Raw genomic sequence first — 13146 nt, 5'->3', positions numbered from 1 at the left:
GCTCAAAAACTACTCGGTCAAAGCTCAGTCGAAACTTGACTCGAGTGAGCTTAACTCAACTCAAGCTCGACTCAGTATGGTAACGAGTCGAGTCGAGGTACCTCAAACTCGAACTCGACTCGTGTCATTTACAGCCCGAATTAGAAACATGATGATTTTGAAAATTGACAACTAAAAAGTGAAAATTGAAAATAAAAAATGATAATAAACAGGCCCTTAATTTTTGAAATTAGATTTCATTTTTCATAAGATACAAGTACAAAAATCGTACCCCATATTCGATGAGCCCTTCCTTTTGAATGGAGATGCACCGTCTTTCATTGACATCATGATATGTCTATTTTATATAGAGATTTTACCTCTGTCCCTCATTGATTATTGATCTTAATTGCGCTATTCGAAGCCACTTTTACTATTAATATGCTCCTTGTAGTGTGTTTGTATTTTCAGGTTGATCATTTTAGGAATTAGCATGTTTTAGTGCATTTCCTACTCATTTATATCACTACAAGAGATGATGTACTTTCGAGAGCACGAGCATTTAGTTGGAAAAGTTTTGAAGCAAAGCGAATAGTGAAAGAAGTAGAAAATGACTCCAATCCACTCTTTTGATTATATCTCAAGTTCTAAAAATCCAAATGCATTGATTTTAATTGTGTTAGATCATACATTTCAAGATCTTTCCATCGAGTAGTCACTTGCCTAATTCCGACAAATAACAAAGAAGTTATGGTGTTTTGAAGATAGAGATTTTGTGCAGGCTCACGATCGCCAGGCCGAGCGCCATTACATAGCCAAATTCCATAATTTGGAGAAGATTTGGAAGAAAAGAAAATATTTTGTTGCAGGCCCGACCGGGCGGGATCTCGCCGGACTGGACAAGGCGCTATTTCATATTCTACGATTTATGACCTAATAACCGCTCGGGTAAGTCGGCCAGGGCTGTTTTTAAGGCTTTTGAAGCGCGCGTTGCATCGGTTTTGGTTTTAATATAAATACTTATCCTTTTAGGGTTGGAAAAGGACATTTTTCTCATTATAATTTCAGTCTTTAGTTTTCTAAGCACAATTTATATTACTCAAGACCCTAGTATTGCTTTTTCCCAATTTACATTGAATTTTCAATAGAAGCTTTGATTTGCAAGATTAGTTCTGCAATTGGTATTTCTTCTCTTCTCTTAGTATTCTTATTCAATCCTTGATTATTAATTCACAATGTTTATGTAATATCCCAAATTTTTGTAACTATTTTATAAAATTTATTTTGTCATAATAAGATTTTATAAATATAAAATTCTGAAAAATAAGGTAAAATCATAATAAATCAGATTTTTTATGAAACTGTTTTATTTATTAAATCAGATTTTTATGTTTTTAAAAAATAAATGTCGAAATTAGAATTTTTTTAAATCAGATTTCTTTTCGTTCAAAAAGAAAGATAGAGAAAAGAAAATTCTGAATTTTTTTTTAAATACTTATCTTTTAGTGAAAACCCTAGATTTACACACATATATATACCCTAAACACCCAAAAATTCTCATGTAATACATTTTCTTCATCTTTTTGGTAAGTTTTAAATTTCAGATCTAAAATCACCATTGTTGTGTTTTGAATGTTTCAACTAGAAAAAAAATTATATACATTTTTTAAAACCCGACATCGCGACTCCATCGACTTGGCCGGAGTCCGGCGCCAGTCTTCTTCTTCTCTTTTCTTCTTTCTTCTTCTTCTCTTTTCTTCTTTCTTCTTTCATGTTCCTCTGTTGAAGAGCGTTCGTAGGGGATGAAAAAAAAAATTCCAGATGCTCTGCCCACTGCACGCAATACCTGTGCTACATTTCCTCCTTTTCTTTAATGCTTTACTTTGTTTTTCTTTTTCTAAAAAAAAAAAGAAAAAAACTAGAAACCATTGTGATTTGTGACATATTGTCACGTGAGCCTGCCTTGTTTTCTTTCAAACAAATTTTTTTTCAACCTTTTACTCTTATTTTTTTATAGTCTACTATTAGTTCGGCAATGGAACTTATCTAGTTCCAAGTCTGTCTAATATATTATGTCGATTAATAATTATTGTTAAAAGTTTTAAACTTTACTTTTATTTATGATATATTAGATCAAGTGATTAACTTTAGGTAACATTATTTGTTGTAGACGGAAACTTCGTAGAAGGCAACTTTTAGGGGATATTGCTATACTTGGGATGCGTTTGAGGTAATTCACAATGTCCATCAACAACTAGAATCCCGTTAGGAATTGTATGTGCTATGTGTAATACAGTGTTTATATGATTCTATGTTTATGTTAGATTATATTATGTGACAGAAATAGTATAGTACTTTCTATGACTAAAATATTATTATTATTATTACTATAGTACTATTATCCCTGCGTATAATATATATGTATCTACTGGTATTTGTATGAATTTGGATTTTAATGTACCTAATTATACCATCGTATTAAATTATACTAATATTGATAATGTACTTAATGGTATAACTAGTGTGTTAATGATGTAACGAACGGATTATAAGTTGACATATATTGTGACTCTATGAGGCTCTAATGATGGATATATTGTTACTATGAATTATGGACGTTGATTTATAATTTTTAAGTGGCTAAGTTGTGAAAAATATTATTGAACTAAAGATTCATGTTAATGTTAATGTATTTGATGTGCATAACTATTAAAATATATTAATCACGTAAAGTGAAATAATATGAGGGAATTATCCTGTGGATTGGATCCTCCATAGGTGATGAACAGTACTTGATTTTATTCTGTTACAACTCTTTATTGTCTTCCTCCTAATACTATTGGTGCGCATTGCGGATACCCATTAGATTAGTGAGGGGTGTGCACACTAGGGACGTTCTGCAAAACGATATTGGCCATTACTCTTAATTATCTGGGTGACGACCCATGTTGAAGTAGGTGGTTACTGGGATTAGTCCCGGCCTACTGACGTTCAATTCCCTTCTAATAAATAAATTTGTTGTTGTATGACTCATATAAACATGAATAATTGAAATGGTTAATCATATTATATACTTGTCTGTATTATGTTATACTTGTCTGATTACTTATATTTGTCGTTATATGCTATAAAAATTATTTTTAAAATATAACTATTATTATTAATTTTACGGGATGGAGTTGTAATTACTTAGCTTTCGCTAATTTTTGTGTTTTTGTTTTCTTTTCTCTTCCTATTTATATTGTGCAGGTTGGTGAAAGGGACTACGTTGCAGGAATGAGTGAATTTATAGTTTTTAAGTTCACCTAGTTTAATAACATACAGTACTTCATTTGAGATTGTTTAGTTTTGTTTGGTTTTAAATTAGACAACTTAGTTTGGTTTATTTTGATACTTTGGTTTGTGAGTTAAATTTTTATTTCTAATAATTAGCCTTGCATTTATTTTGAACAATAGATGCGGCGGTAACACCCTAAAGGTTTGGTCAGATATTTTAATGAAAAGTGAATATTTTATAAAGTTTTAGAACCAAAGTTTTGGGGTGTTACAAATTGGTATTCAGAGCTTAGGTTATAATAAATAATATAAATTAGGAGTTAATAAAATTGTTAAATAATTACAGCTAAGTTATATAATATAATATATATAGATTATAATAAACATTAAAATAAATTGTGAGAGTGGGATCGAAAAGGGTTTATTGTCCTTAATGTGAAAGCACTTATTTAGTGCTTATTAATTGTTTCTTTTTGTTCGTATGTTTAGATGTTGTAACTACAAGAAAATGTGACCGTATAACCATGGATTTAGAAATTATATATTTATATAAGGTCTATACTAAGTTCTTTAGTAGTATTGAAATTCTCTAAGTTCCTATATATGTGTTTTATTAGGAATCTTATTACTTGACTATTTGAGTTGAATAGAGTTTAAGTTCTTGTTATAATTTTGTTTACTTGTCAAATTTGATGGAAGCATGCAAAGGTTGTCTTGAAATGTTATGATGAAATATAGTTTGGTTGAGCATGTAATTTTCTTATGATGAAAGTTTGTATTGAGTAAATAAAACGATGTGCAAGACCATGTATGGGTGAATAGATGTAGTAATACCAATGCTAATGTGCAGGAATTGTATGCAAACCTATCAAGTATACACTAGATCTCGTAGGAGGACTTTTGAACAAATGGCTGAAACCCTGAACACACACTGAATGTAAGATGAATCTCTGAACAACTTTCGCAACGTATGGGTTTAGTGTTACAAAACCAATTAGGGAATAATGGTGGAGAGGACCCACAAGCTGCTATGGCAAAGAAGTTAGCAACCCTTAAACCTCCAATCTTTGTAGGAAAGGAAGACCCCTTACTCTTAGAGAACTGGCTAAGAGACTTTGATAAGTTATTCACTGCTACAGGACACCTGAAGCTCAAAAAGTAGACCAAGCTACCTTTTATGTGGGAGGATGTAGACACTTGGTGGGAGAGTCAAGGACCTATTGTTAGAGCTCAGGAATTGGAATGCTTTTAAGGTTGCTATTAAGGATAGATTTTTCCCTGAACATATTAGGAGGCAGAAATACAATGAGTTCACTAGATTTAACCAGGGAGGTACTATGTCTGTGCAAGAGTATGCCCAAAAGTTCAATGAGTTAGCTAGATTTTGCCCTAATGTTGTGCCAGATGAGAGACAAGGCTCAAAAGTTTGAGGATGGTTAGCATTTAGAATTCAGACCAGACTTGGGGGAGCAACTTCTGCAACTTTTCAAGAGGCTTATGCTAAGGCTTCTAATATTGAGAGGATTTTGAGGCGTGAAGAGGAAGTTATGGGGAGGAATAAGAAAAAGACCACCTAACAATCCAAAATGACAAGAGAAACCTCGATATGGGGTAACAATAATAATGGGGCAATAATCACACTAATGGTGGTGGTAATTATCAAGGGAATCGTAGCAACTACCAAGGTCAGGGGAGATCAAACCAGCAAGGATCCCGTACCCAGAACCCTACTTGTAGAAAGTGTAACAAAAGCCACCCAGGATTTACCTGTCAAGGAGACCCAATAACTTGTTATGCTTGTGGAGAGAAAAGCATAAGGCTAATCAGTGTCCCAAGCGTCAGAATAATGGACAAAATGGAAACAATGGGGGTAATAGGAATGGTCATGGGCCTAATCAGAACCAGAACAACAATAACCGTCCCTATAACAACAACAACTCCCAGGGTCAGACTTCGAATGCTCAAGGGGGAACAATACTCAGCATAATGGTCAGAATAACAATCGAGCAAATGGAGGAAACAACAATCAGAACGGCAATGGAAATGGTGCTCGAGGCAACAATGGAAGAATCTATGTTATGAACCAGAATGAAGCAGACACCAACGCCAATGTTGTGACGGGTACTTTCCTCGTAAACTCTAACCCTGCTTACTTGCTTTTTGATTCTGGGGCGTCTCATTCTTTCATAGCTAGTTCATTTGTTGAAAAGTTAGGTCTAAAACCCTCAATCTTGTGTCAAACTTTCATTACAATACCTTCAGGAGAAGTAGTTCCTTGTAGTTCCATATACCAAGACATACCCATTACCATATTAGGATCTGATTTGCCGCTGATCTTATTCAGTTGACCTACCCGACTTTGATGTAATATTGGGAATGGATTGGCTTGCTAAGTATAGAGCAGATAGAGTGTCATACTCAAAAGGTGTCTCTTAGGGGGCCAAAGGGAAATAGAATATCCTATCAAGGAATTGTTTCTAAACCTGGAGTCAGTATTGTGTCAGCCATGTCATTCAAAACCTATATTAGGAAGGGCTACCCATATATTTGTGCCATGTGAAGGATGTGAGTGTGGAGGATGGAGAGATATCTCAAATACCTGTGGTGAGTGAGTTCCAAGATGTTTTTCCAGAAGAAATTCCAGGGATGCCGCCAGTGAGAGAAATGGTTTTAAGATTGACCTAGTGCCTGGAACTGGAGCTATTTCTAAGGCACCATATAGGATGGCACCTGCAGAGATGCAAGAGTTGAAAGTGCAATTGGAGGAATTATTGGAGAAAGGGTACATTAGGCCAAGTGTTTCACCTTGGGGAGCACCAGTGTTATTTGTTCGAAAGAAGGATGGAACCTTGAGGTTGTGTATTGATTACAGAGAGTTGAATAATGTCACAATAAAGAATAAGTACCCATTGCCTAGGATTGAGGATTTATTTGATCAACTTAAGGGTGCTGGAATTTTCTCTAAGATTGATTTGAGGTCTGGGTATCACCAATTGAGAATTTCGGAGGAAGATATACCAAAACAACGTTTCGTACAGGTATGGGCATTATGAGTTCACAGTGATGCCATTTGGACTTACTAATGCACCTGCAGCATTTATGGATCTTATGAATAACTTTCAGCCGTATTTAGATAGATTTGTGGTGGTGTTCATAGATGATATATTGGTGTATTCGAAGGACAAAGAAGAGCATGAAGGTCATTTAAGGAAAGTTTTGGAGATACTTCGAGAGAAAAGGTTGTATGCTAAGTTATCAAAATGTGAGTTTTGGCTTGAGAAAGTTGCATTTTTAGGTCATGTGATTTCGAAGGAAGGTGTTGCTGTAGATCCATCAAAGATACAAGCAGTAACAGAATGGGTGAGACCTAGTAATGTGACTGAGATTAGAAGTTTCTTAGGACTTGCTGGCTACTATAGGAGGTTTGTGCAAGATTTCTCAAAAGTAGCTCAACCTTTGACAAATTTGATGAAGAAAACAACTCGATTTCAGTGGGATGAAGAGGTGTGAGAAAGCTTTTCAGGAATTGAAGCAAAGACTTACTTCAGCACCAGTTTTGACTTACCATCTGGATTAGAAGGTTTTGAGGTGTATATGACGCTTCTAAGAATGGTTAGGATGTGTATTGATGCAACATGGTAAGGTGGTAGCATATGCTTCGAGACAACTTAAGCCTTATGAACAGAATTACCCTACTCATGATTTAGATTAGCTGCTGTAGATTCGCATTGAAGATTTGGAGCATTATTTGTATGGTGTGTCATGTAAGATTTTCACTGATCATAAAAGTCTGAAGTATATATTTACTCAGAAGGAGTTGAACATGAGACAGAGGAGATGGCTTGAACTCATTAAGGATTATGATTTAGAGATTTGTATCATGAGGTAAAGCGAATAAATTGCTGATGCATTGAGTAGGAAGACTAGTCATTCGATAACATGAGTGTTATCTGAGAGATTGTGTGAAGATTTCAGGAGAATGAGTTTAGAAGTCATGGAGCAAGGGCAAGTGGAAGCTCAATTGAATGCACTATGCGTTGCAACCCACCTTATTCGATGAGATTCGAGAAGCAAAGTAGTGATGAGTGGATGGTGAAGATAAAGAAAATGAAAGAAGATGGAGTTGTCATCGAGTTTGACATTGATGAAATGGTGTTGTGAAGTACAAGGGAAGATGGTGTGTTGCCTAAGGATGAGGAGTTAAAAGAAAGATTTTGGAAGAAGCTCATAATACGCCATATTCTGTGCATCCTGGAGGAGATAAACTCTATAAGGATTTGAAGCAGCATTTTTGGTGGAAAAACATGAAACGTGAAGTGGCAGAGTTTGTTGCAAAGTGTTTGACGTGTCAGAAAGTGAAGATTCAGCATATGAGACCTGGTGGAATGATGCAACCTTTAGAAGTGCCGAGTTGGAAATGGGAGTCTATTTCAATGGATTTTGTGATGGGATTACCACTTACTAAGTCAGCTAAGAATGCCATATGGGTTATAGTGGATCGATTGACAAAGTCGGCCAATTTATAGCAATGAAGGATACATGGAGTATGCAACAGTTGGCTAGTGCATATGTGCGAGAGGTTGTTAGACTGCATGGAGTACCAAAGGATATCGTTTCAGATAGAGCTCGAGATTTTTGTCCAATTTGGGAAGGTTACAACAAGCCTTTGGGACATTGCTCAAATTTAGTACAGCTTTCCACCTGCAACAGATGGACAGACAGAGAAACAATTCAAACATTGGAGGATATGTTGAGAGCATGTGTGATAGACTTTGGAGGATCTTGGGATGATTATTGCCAACTATAGAGTTTTCGTATAACAACAGTTATCACTCAAGCATAAAGATGGCACCGTATGAAGCATATGGGCGAAAATGAGGAGTCCTTTGTGTTGGAGTGACATAAGTGAGCGATGACTTTGGCCTGAGATGATTGAAGAAACAACGAAACAATTAGGCTTATTCAGGAGCACATGAGGCAGCTCAAGATGACAAAAGGCTTATGCAGATCAGAATAGAAGGGAGATGGAATTTGATGGGGAGAAGGCTTTGCTAAAAGTGTCACCAACAAAGGGGGTCATGAGATTTGGTAGGAAAGGAAAGTTGAGTCCACGTTACATTGGACCATATGAGATCTTGGAGCGAATTGGGGAAGTAGCCTATAGATTAGCCTTACCAATGGAGTTACCAATGTCCATAACGTCTTTCATGTGTCTCAACTTCAAAATATGTCCATGATCCTACCCATTCATTCAATCTGAAACCATTGAACTAGATGAGACCTTATCCTTTGAGCAACGCCCAGTTAGAATCCTTGATACCAAAACGAGAAGTACTCGGAACAAGGCGGTAAAACTAGTCAAGGTGTTATGGTCAAGTCAAACTTCTGAAGAGGCTACGTGGGAAGCCGAAGATGATATGAAAAACCGATATCCCGAACTTTTTCAGCAGGTACGCTTGAGTTTCGGGGACGAAACTCTTTAAGGGGGTAGAATGTGATACTAACTTTTTGTTTGCATATTAGTAGCGAGCGATAACGTTAAAGTTCGAGGACGAACTTTCTTTTAAGGGAGAGTAGATGTAATATCCCAAATTTTTGAAACTATTTTATAAAATTTATTTTGTTATAATAAGATTTTATAAATATAAAATTCTGAAAAATAAGGTAAAATCATAATAAATCAGATTTTTTTTGAAACTGTTTTATTTATTAAATCAGATTTTTATGTTTTTTTAAAAAAAATGTCGAAATCAGAATTTTTTTAAATCATATTTCTTTTCGTTCAATAAGAAAGATAGAGAAAAGAAAATTCTGAATTTTTTTTAAATACTTATCTTTTAGTGAAAACCCTAGATTTACACACATATATATACCCTAAACACCCAAAAATTCTCATGTAATACATTTTCTTCATCTTTTTGGTAAGTTTTAAATTTCAGATCTAAAATCACCATTGTTGTGTTTTGAAGGTTTCAACTAGAAAAAAAAAATATATACATTTTTTAAAACCCGACATCGCGACTCCATCGACTTGGCCGGAGTCCGGCGCCGGTCTTCTTCTTCTCTTTTCTTCTTTCTTCTTCTTCTCTTTTCTTCTTTCTTCTTTCATTTCCTCTGTTGAAGAGCGTTCGTAGGGATGAAAAAAAAATTCAGATTGGTCTGCCCATGCACGCAATACCTGTGCTACATTTCCTCCTTTTCTTTAATGCTTTACTTTGTTTTTCTTTTTCTAAAAAAAAAAAAGAAAAAAACTAGAAACCATTGTGATTTGTGACATATTCTCATGTGAGCCTGCCTTGTTTTCTTTCAAACAATTTTTTTTCAACCTTTTACTCTTATTTTTTTATAGTCTACTATTAGTTCGGCAATGGAACTTATCTAGTTCCAAGTCTGACTAATATATTATGTCGATTAATAATTATTGTTAAAAGTTTTAAACTTTACTTTTATTTCTGATATATTAGATCAAGTGGTTAACTTTAGGTAACATTATTTGTTGTAGACGGAAACTTCGTAGAAGGCGACTTTTAGGGGATATTGTTATACTTGGGACGCGTTTGAGGTAATTCACAATGTCCATCAACAACTAGAATCCCGTTAGGAATTGTATGTGCTATGTGTAATACATGTGTTTATATGATTCTATGTTTATGTTAGACGTATATTATGTGACAGAAATAGTATAGTACTTTCTATGACTAAAATTATTATTATTATTACTATAGTACTATTATCCCTGCGTATAATATATATGTATCTACTGGTATTGTTGTCATGAATTTGGATTTTAATGTACCTAATTATACCATCGTATTAGAATTATACTAATATTGATAATGTACTTAATAGGTATAACTAGTGTGTTAATGATGTAACGAACGGTATTATAAGTTGACATATATTGTGACTCTATGAGGCTCTAATGATGGATATATTGGATACTATGAATTATGGACGTTGATTATTATAATTTTATCAAGTGGCTAAGTTGTGAAAAATATTATTTGAACTAAAGACGTTCATGTAAATGTTAATGTGATATTTGATGTGCCATAACTATTAAAATTATTAATCACAGCAGTAAAGTGAAAATTATTGAGGGAATTATCCTGTGGACTTGGTCACTCCATAGGTGATGAACAGTATTTGATTTTATTCTGTTACAACTCTTTATTGTTTTCCTCCTAATACTATTGGTGCGCATTGCGGATACCCATTAGATTAGTGAGGGGTGTGCACACTAGGGACGTTCTGCAAAACGATATTGGCCATTACTCTTAATTATCTGGGTGACGACCCATGTTGAAGTAGGTGGTTACTGGGATTAGTCCCGGCCTACTGACGTTCAATTCCCTTCTAATAATTAAATTTGTTGTTGTATGACTCATATAAACTTGAATAATTGAAATGGTTAATCATATTATATACTTGATTGTATTATGTTATACTTGTCTGTATTACGTTATATTTGTCCGTATTATGCTATAAAAATTATTTTTAAAATATAACTATTATTATTATTAATTTTACGGGATGGAGTTGAAATTACTTAGCTTTCGCTAATTTTTGTGTTTTTGTTTTCCTTTGTTCTCTTCCTATTTATATTGTGCAGGTTGGTGAAAGGGACTACGTTGCAGGAATGAGTGAATCTATAGTTTTTAATTTCACCTAGTTTAATAAACATTACAGTACTGTCATTTGAGATTGTTTAGTTTTGATTTGGTATAAATTAGACAACTTACTTTGGTTTATTTTGATACTTTGGTTTGTGAGTTAAATTTTTATTCTTAATAATTAGCCTTGCATTTATTTTTAACAATAGATGCGGCGGTAACACCCTAAAGGTTTGGTCAGATATTTTAATGAAAAGTGAATGTTTTATAAAGTTTTAGAACCAAAGTTTTAGGGTGTTACAGTTTACTTATTTCATCATGAGTATGTTTTCCCCATTTATAATTGAGTAATCTATTTCTAGGGTTAAGGGGATCCATGATCAAGTATGAAAGGATGTCTATAAAGTATTGATTTTTGATGATGTATGTTGATTCATATTGAATGTATTATCTCTATTTAATCCGATTTGGCCAGATTTGATTGTTATAGTATTGCAATATTAAGTTATGCGCCGAGAGGTGTAAACTTGATATTAAGGGTAGTTTCAATAGGTAGAGTTGGTATTAATAAATTGCGAGAGCCTGTTAATATCATTTAATGGTTGATTTCGATTGGAGAGGGTAAACTAACCTGTTTAACTGCATTATTCATTATTGATTATTGTGTTTCACCCTAGAATATTGTTCATTGGTGAACCTACGCCCTAAACTCTTTATTATTGATATAGTTATTGTCTACTTTAGCATAATTACCAACAACACTCTGTTATTTCCCTAGGAACACTACAAGAGGGGGGGTGAATTGTAGGTGTAGAAATATACGTAACTTTTTGCGGAAATTAAAACTTAAACGAATAAACAAGCTAGAGGAACAAGAGGGATTTTTACGAGGAAAAACTTCTTGGCACCAACAAGAAGAAACAACCTCGACCACTAGGGATTTTAAACTCAACTCTTTCACTAATTAGGCCAAACAACTTTGTTCAACCTAATTCTAACTCGAGCCACACCTTGGGTTCCTAAACTCAAGTTCCTGAGCCACTGTTCCCTTAACAGCAGTTCCTCTCAACTTCACTCGAAGTTTCCTCACTCATACAAGCTTCACTCAAAGCCTTTCTCTTACAGAACTTCACTCAAAGTTCCCTTACCCCAAAAACCAAAATACAATTTGATCGAAATAAGCTTAGTGGAATTAGAGTAAGAAAGCAAAGAACAAAGGGCTATTATGAGAGAACGAAGGCACTGATACTTAATTAGTTAAACTCACTTAATTACTTAGTCATACACACTTTGGAACTCATCTAGACTTCAATATTTATAGTAATACTCATAAAGAACGTGGGATTAAAACTTGATTACATGTTAAGTCCATTAACCCATGATGTTCCTTCCCCTAAGGAACACGTTTCACATCATGTACCATGATCCCATGATCTAAAAATGAACGTGGATATATTTTAGCCATTACTCCTAAGTAATAGGAGTTCCTTGAGCTTTATCCGAAAATCAGTTTTATAAAAACAGTTTTTATCTTTAAAACTGAATTTTTAATCTTTAAGAAAATAATATCTTTTACACAAATTCTTTCTTAAAAATCGGATATTTATTTTCTTTCTTTTTTCGAAAAATAAAATCTTTTACTCAAACGGATTTTCTTTTTAAACTGATTTAATCATTTGAAATTAGATAAAACTAATTTCCTATATTTTAGGCATGACTTACTCAATTGTACTTTTAACTGTTATACTTTTGCACGCCTAAGTCTAGTTCCTTTTAATAACTAAGTTCCTTTAACATATTCATTTAGTGCCACTTAGTTTGTTCCTTACAAAGGAACAAACTCTCATTCTCAAATAAAGCTGCCACTGTTCCTTACCATTCTTACTTTGTTCCTTTACATTGGAACTAGAAATAAAACGCCTAGCTTCTATTCTTCTTGATCCAATGCTTGCTCCAGTATCGACTTATAGAAACTTCTTTACTTAGCCTTTGAAATCCTCTCTTGACTTCTTCATTGACTTCCTATTCTCCCAGTTCCTTTCATTGATACCTTAAACACCATACACTTGAATAACTCATTAGTTCACTACTTAGTTTGTATATTTGTTTCTTTGTCATCATCAAAACTAGGGTTCAACAATTTCCCCCTTTTTGATGATGACAACAAAGGTACAAACTAAGGAAAATAACAAATAATATAAGTGAATGATAATGACAAAAACATAAAGAAGAAAATGAAAAATAAAACACAATTATGTGAGTAACTGAATTTTGATTT

At 34.0% G+C, this 13146-nt stretch overlaps 1 long non-coding RNA gene across 1 annotated transcript; it reads left to right on the top strand.

The window, feature by feature from the left end:
- Window positions 1-5127: 5127 nt before the first annotated feature.
- Window positions 5128-11165, top strand: LOC130592161 (uncharacterized). The gene is made up of 3 exons (XR_008970371.1): window positions 5128-5376; window positions 9758-9817; window positions 10868-11165. It is a non-coding gene; the product is annotated as an uncharacterized LOC130592161 (long non-coding RNA).
- Window positions 11166-13146: the final 1981 nt, after the last annotated feature.

The sequence above is a fragment of the Beta vulgaris genome, chromosome 7, assembly GCF_026745355.1.
Source record: "Beta vulgaris subsp. vulgaris cultivar EL10 chromosome 7, EL10.2, whole genome shotgun sequence".
Classification (NCBI taxonomy): Eukaryota; Viridiplantae; Streptophyta; class Magnoliopsida; order Caryophyllales; family Amaranthaceae; genus Beta; species Beta vulgaris.
This window is presented reverse-complemented; position numbering and strand designations above follow the sequence as displayed.